This window comes from Prionailurus viverrinus, chromosome B4 (assembly GCF_022837055.1).
Source record: "Prionailurus viverrinus isolate Anna chromosome B4, UM_Priviv_1.0, whole genome shotgun sequence".
NCBI lineage: Eukaryota > Metazoa > Chordata > Mammalia > Carnivora > Felidae > Prionailurus > Prionailurus viverrinus.
Window position 1 is genome coordinate 79,174,600 of NC_062567.1, and position 6,469 is coordinate 79,181,068.

Consider the following 6,469-nt stretch of genomic DNA (forward strand, 5'->3'; position numbering starts at 1 on the left):
TTCCAGAGTGGCTGCACCAATTTGCATTCCCACCAACAGTGCAAGAGGGTTCCAGTTTCTCCACATCCTCTCCAGCATCTATAGTCTCGTGATTTGTTCATTTTAGCCACTCTGACTGGCGTGAGGTGATATCTGAGTGTGGTTTTGATTTGTATTTCCCTGATAAGGAGCGACATTGAGCATCTTTTCATGTGCCTGTTGCCATCCGGATGTCTTCTTTAGAGAAGTGTGTATTCATGTTTTCTGCCCATTTCTTCACTGGGTTATTTGTTTTTGGGGTGTGGAGTTTGGTGAGCTCTTTATAGATTTTAAAGGGCTAGGGATACTAGCCCTTTGTCCGATATGTCATTTGCAAATATCTTTTCCCATTCCGTTGGTTGCCTTTTAGTTTTCTTGATTGTTTCCTTTGCTGTGCAGAAGCTTTTTATCTTCATAAGGTCCCAGTAATTCATTTTTGCTTTTAATTCCCTTGCCTTTGGGGATGTGTCGAGTAAGAGATTGCTACGGCTGAGGTCAGAGAGGTCTTTTCCTGCTTTCTCCTCTAGGGTTTTGATGGTTTCCTGTCTCACATTCAGGTCCTTTATCCATTGTGAGTTTATTTTTGTGAATGGTGTGAGAAAGTGGTCTAGTTTCAACCTTCTGCATGTTGCTGTCCAGTTCTCCCAGCACCATTTGTTAGAGACTGTCTTTTTTCCATTGGATGTTCTTTCCTGCTTTGTCAAAGATGAGTTGGCCATACATTTGTGGGTCTAGTTCTGGGGTTTCTATTCTATTCCATTGGTCTATGTGTCTGTTTTTGTGCCAATACCATGCTGTCTTGATGATTACAGCTTTGTAGTAGAGGCTAAAGTCTGGGATTGTGATGCCTCCTGCTTTGGTATTCTTCTTCAAAATTACTTTGGCTATTCGGGGCCTTTTGTGGTTCCATATGAATTTTAGGATTGCTTGTTCTACTTTTGAGAAGAATGCTGGTGCAATTTTGATTGGGATTGCATTGAATGTGTAGATAGCTTTGGGTAGTATTGACATTTTGACAATATTTATTCTTCCAATCCATGAGCAGGGAATGTCTTTCCATTTCTTTATATCTTCTTCAATTACCTTCATAAGCTTTCTATAGTTTTCAGCATACAGATCTTGTACATCTTTGGTTAGATTTATTCCTAGGTATTTTATGCTTCTTGGTGCAATTGTGAATGGGATCAGTTTCTTTATTTGTCTTTCTGTTGCTTCATTAGGAAGGCATCTTTGAAGGGGTTATATTTAAGCTGGCACCTGAAAAATAAAATCCAGCCATTCAAGAATGCAATCAGAGCATTTCAAGAAGAGAGAAACCGTTCCAAAGCCCTGGGATGGGAAAAACTTGACATCTTCAGGAAACTGAAGAAGACCAGTACAGCTGGATAAGCAAGAGATGAATTAGAATTACACAGCCATGAGATCATGAAGGACCATATAAACCAAAGTAAGGAGTTTGAATATTATCCCACAGGAAACGGAACCCTGTTGAGTGACTTTAAACACAGAAGGGGATCTCATGCATTTTTTCTTTAAGAAAGCTCTATGCCCAATGTGGGGCTTGAACTCATGACTCCAAGATCAAGAGTCACATGTTCTACTGGTTGAGCGAGCCAAGTACACCTCATGTATTGTTTTAATTCTTTAATGTCTACTTGCTTATTTTGATAGGGGTTTGGGGGAGGGAGGAAAGAGAGAATCCCAGGTAGGCTCCATGCTGGCTGTCAGCCCAGAGCCCAAAGCAGGACTCAATCCCATGAACCTTGAGATCATGACCTGAACCAAAATCAAGAATTGGACACTTAAACAGACTGAGCCACCCAGGTGCCCCATGTATTATTTTAAAAGATCATTCTGGTTCTATCTCTAGAATGGACTTGCAAGAGTGTTTTTGTGTAGTTTAGAAAGAGAAGAGAGCAGAAAGGCATAAAATACTTTAGATGAGAATTTGGATTACTACAGTGAGTAGAAAGCAGAGGCTGAAAGATTTAACTTCAGAACTTTAACCAGTCAACCCTGTTTGCCTCACATGGAACTAAGATGACAAGCATATCTTCATTAACAGGTGGCACATAAAATAAAATCCTGGCTCAGCTAACATTTTCAACTCAACCCACTGCTAACTTGTGCTGACAGTCTCTCTTTCTGATCTAATTTCTCTCTTATTTTTATATACAGACCAAGCCATAGTCAGGAATCCGTGATGAAAAATTATACAGCAATAACAACATTCATCCTGGTGGGACTAACAGATGACCCAAATCTACAGATTCTGCTTTTTATTTTTTTGTTTCTAATTTACTTGTTAAGTGTTGTAGGGAATCTGACCATCATCACTCTCACCTTGGTGGATTCCCACCTTAAAAGTCCCATGTATTTTTTCCTCTGGAATTTCTCCATCTTGGAAGTGTCATTTACAACTGTTTGTATTCCCAGATTCCTCTACACAATGGCATCTGGGGACAATAACGTTACCTACAGTGCATATGCCACTCAATTATTTTTTGTTACTGTCTTGGGTGTAACTGAGTTTTTTCTCCTGACAGCCATGTCCTATGACTGCTATGTTGCCACCTGCAAACTCCTGCATTACATAACCTTCATGAATAACAGGGTCTGTATCAAGTTCCTGATTGGAACATGCATCATTGCTCTGATCATTGTCATCCCACCATTTGGCATGGGCTTGAGCTCAAGTTTTGTGACTCCAATGTCATATATCACTTTGGCTGTGATGCTACTTCCAACCTGAAGATTACCTGCTCAGACACAGAGTTTATAGAGCAATTTGTCTTGGTCCTGGCTGTGCTGACACTCATTTTCACCTTGGTGTGTGTAATTATGTCCTACACATACATCATCAGGACCATTCTCAGATTCCCTTCTGCCCAGCAAAGGAAAAAGGCTTTTTCTACTTGTTCTCCCCATATAATTGTGGTTTCTATTACTTATGGAAGATGCATCTTTATCTATATCAAACCTCATGCAAAAGAAGGGGTTGCTATTAATAAGGTGGTCAGTGCTTACCACCTCCATTGCCCCAGTGATGAATCCCTTCATTTATACTCTGAGGAACAAGCAAGTAGTACAAGCTTTCAAAGACATGATCTGAAAGGTTACATCTATCTCAAATAACTAAAGGACTAGTGAGGACAGAATGACAAATTATAGAAGAATTCTTGACCTCTGTTTTATTTTTCCCTAATTGCATATTGTTCATAGTTATATATATACAGCCCCATTCTGCTACACCTAGTGCCCACTATTGATACACATATTAATTTTTTAGTTCAATCTATTCTGAGAAACACATGGGAATAATTCTGCAGTAAATATCTATAACAATACACCTGTTTTTATTTATAGGACTAAGAAATTTAGATAGCATCAATTACTATCATATGAGTGCTCAGCTACCCCTCTTGTACTGATATGTCCTGATCTGAGTGCCTAATTTCTTAGGAACATCAGTGATGAGAATCTAGGTCTAAAGGAATGACCCTGCTATCACTCTATTGGATAAAACTCATTACTCTGTCTCTCTCACTTTTCAGGGAGATATAAATGTAGGCTAAAATTTTCCTCTAAAACCATTTGCTTAAAAGTTGTACAACTTTTTATAAAAACCCAGCCTTTTTTCAAAATAGAATTTCATATTCTTATCATCTGTGTGTCTCTGTGTATGTCTGTGTGCATTCGTTTTCCTTTTTGGAATGTCATCTTAACAGGCTTAAAAAGATTAATGGGACAGATGAAATGTAAGTGACAGCTTAAACTTGCATTCTATTCTGTTATCCAAGTTATCCACTGTAATGATTTTTTTTTTACATTCAAAAACAATCCAATCTCAAACACAAAAGCTTACAAAATTAACCAATGAATAAAGAATAATTTTTAAGTGCCCAGTTTTGGCCTTTCAAGTTAGCCTCTTCCCCACTACCCCTTTCTTTCATCATAATTTTCTACTGTTTATCTGATGCTCTAGGAAGACATACGCTGTACCAGGAATCAGAAAGTCCAAGTTGCAACTAGGCTTTTACTACCACCAATTCAGACACATCTTCTAACTTTCCTCATCCCTTTCAATGTCAGGAAGGGACAAAGTAGGGAGTAAGGTAGCTAGAAAACAGGCAAGAAATTCCAGGGATACTTAGGAGTAGAGGGATATTCCAAGCTGATTTACAAGACTAAGGAACTGGTATATGGATCAGCAGTCTTGATGCCAGAGGTAAAGAATTAATGAGTCTTTTCTTATACTAAAAATTACATGAGGGGAAATGAATCTTCATTCCCTCAATCCTACTCACACTCTGTCCACTGGAAATCACTGGATACAGAAAATGCTTTTTAAAATAAAATGAGAGGGGCGCCTGGGTGGCGCAGTCGGTTAAGCATCCGACTTCAGCCAGGTCACGATCTCGTGGTCAGTGAGTTCGAGCCCCGCGTCAGGCTCTGGGCGGATGGCTCGGAGCCTGGAGCCTGTTTCCGATTCTGTGTCTCCCTCTCTCTCTGCCCCTCCCCCGTTCATGCTCTGTCTCTCTCTGTCCCAAAAATAAATAAAAACGTTGAAAAAAAAATTTTTTTTTAAATAAAATAAAATAAAATGAGAAAGAAAGACTTGTGGGAATTCTGAGCAGTGGGCTAAGCAAAGCTTGATTATTAAATGAGATTAGCAAGCTAAAAGAGTAATTAAAGAACATATTTAGTTTGCTAAGGATAGATAAAAACAAAGGGTATAGCTGAAGATAATGATTTTTCTTATCTTTTTCACCAAACTTTGAGAATGAATAACCCCCTAACCATATGACATATTTGTTGTTATTATTTTGTTAATTGATCTCTACTGCTCTAGACACTAGGCCCTCTCTTTCACTAAACACTAAACTCCATAAAGTGAAATATTGTGTCTACTTTTACTTACCAACTGTATTTTGAATGGAGTTAAATTTTACTCCATGCACCTCTTCCATTGAGCTGAAGATAGCCTCAGCCATTGTCCCCCTAACCCCAACCCAGGTAATACAAAGGTCCTTGGTCTTACCAAGGCCATGGAGAAGCTCTTCTAGGCAATAACCAAGAAAATATCCACTGGCCCCACCTGCATGTCCTTTCATGTCCACTAGCTCTTCTGTTTCCATGCCATGCTTGTAACTGGAAATCTTTGGGAAAGAAAGGGCCTAGGAATCTTAGGCCTAGGATCTAGTACCATGTAGTGAATCCCATTGAGTTGTAGCCACCAGGGAGGAATGCATAGGCTGCCTTCTGTGTGGAGTACCCACAAAATCTATTTAGTCTTTTTTTAATCTTTGTACTATATTCTCAGTAGGTTCAGGCTTTCAGAAGTAAAAGTTATAAAACCCTTAATTCATTATCTCAAAAGTTATCTTGCCACACACAATTCATCTTTCCACATCCTATCCAAGACTCTTCTCCACCCAGTACAGACACACAAGTCTTACCTCTGTGGTATTAGTAATTAGTGATTCTCTCTAAGACATAATTAAACTAGATCTTATCCATGTCAGTAGTAAGGTGGAGGAAAGAACACATAATTCAAGATTGTTATGGAAGTAAGAAAGTATATATTTAAAGTTCATAACACTTATTAGGTACTTCAAATGGTGAAAACACATGTGGAATGAAATAAGTTAAAGGAAAGAGAGGAATCCTTCCATATTCCTGCCATATGATTATGTGGCCTTTTCTGATTAATGACAGTTAAGTGTATCACATGGGCGCCACATAGTCCTCCCTGCTCCCTTTGTGTACAAGAAACTCTTGCTCAATCCCAGATGTACCACTTGCATCTTATGATGTACTGCTGTCAGGCCTGCTCAATATTATAACATGGTTGGTCTGTCCAAACTCAGTTCTTGATTGGTAATTCCAGAAGCATGACCACTTACTATCCCATGGTCATATGCTCTGCACCTAGAAAGGCCCATTAGCACACCAGGAGTTTTTTTCAAAAAATGTGTAACTCTCCAGTGAAGATGGTTTAGCCTTGTCTCTCAGAACCCCACAAACCTTTGTTATGATTCTCACACTGAACCCAACATATGCTCTACATGGCATATTTTCCAGCTACTGAAGGCTTGATCTTTAATATTCCTTGCACTCTCACTATAAGAGATGGGAGGCTCTATGCAAGCTACCAGACAGGACTTCAGGCTTTTCGAACACTTATTAATCATGCTCAGCTTTTTATTATCTTCTTCTAAAATGCCAATAGCACTTAGCAATAGCCATCCATATTAATTTTTCTCTTGTTGCATAACAAATTACCACAATTTTTATAAGTTAAAAGAGCACATTTTTTTAAGTTTATTTATTTATTTATTTTGAGAGTGAGAGATCAAGCACGAGTGGGAGAGGGGGAGAGAGAGAGGAAGAATCCCAAACAGGCTCTAGGCTGTCATCACAGAGGTCAATGCACGGCTCAAACCCATGA

The 6,469-nt window shown here is 38.9% G+C and overlaps 1 pseudogene; it reads left to right on the top strand.

Annotated features, from left to right (window-relative positions):
• The first annotated feature begins 2,221 nt into the window (after window positions 1-2,221).
• Window positions 2,222-3,130, top strand: LOC125170529 (olfactory receptor 6C2-like; annotated as a pseudogene).
• The last annotated feature ends 3,339 nt before the right edge of the window (window positions 3,131-6,469 follow it).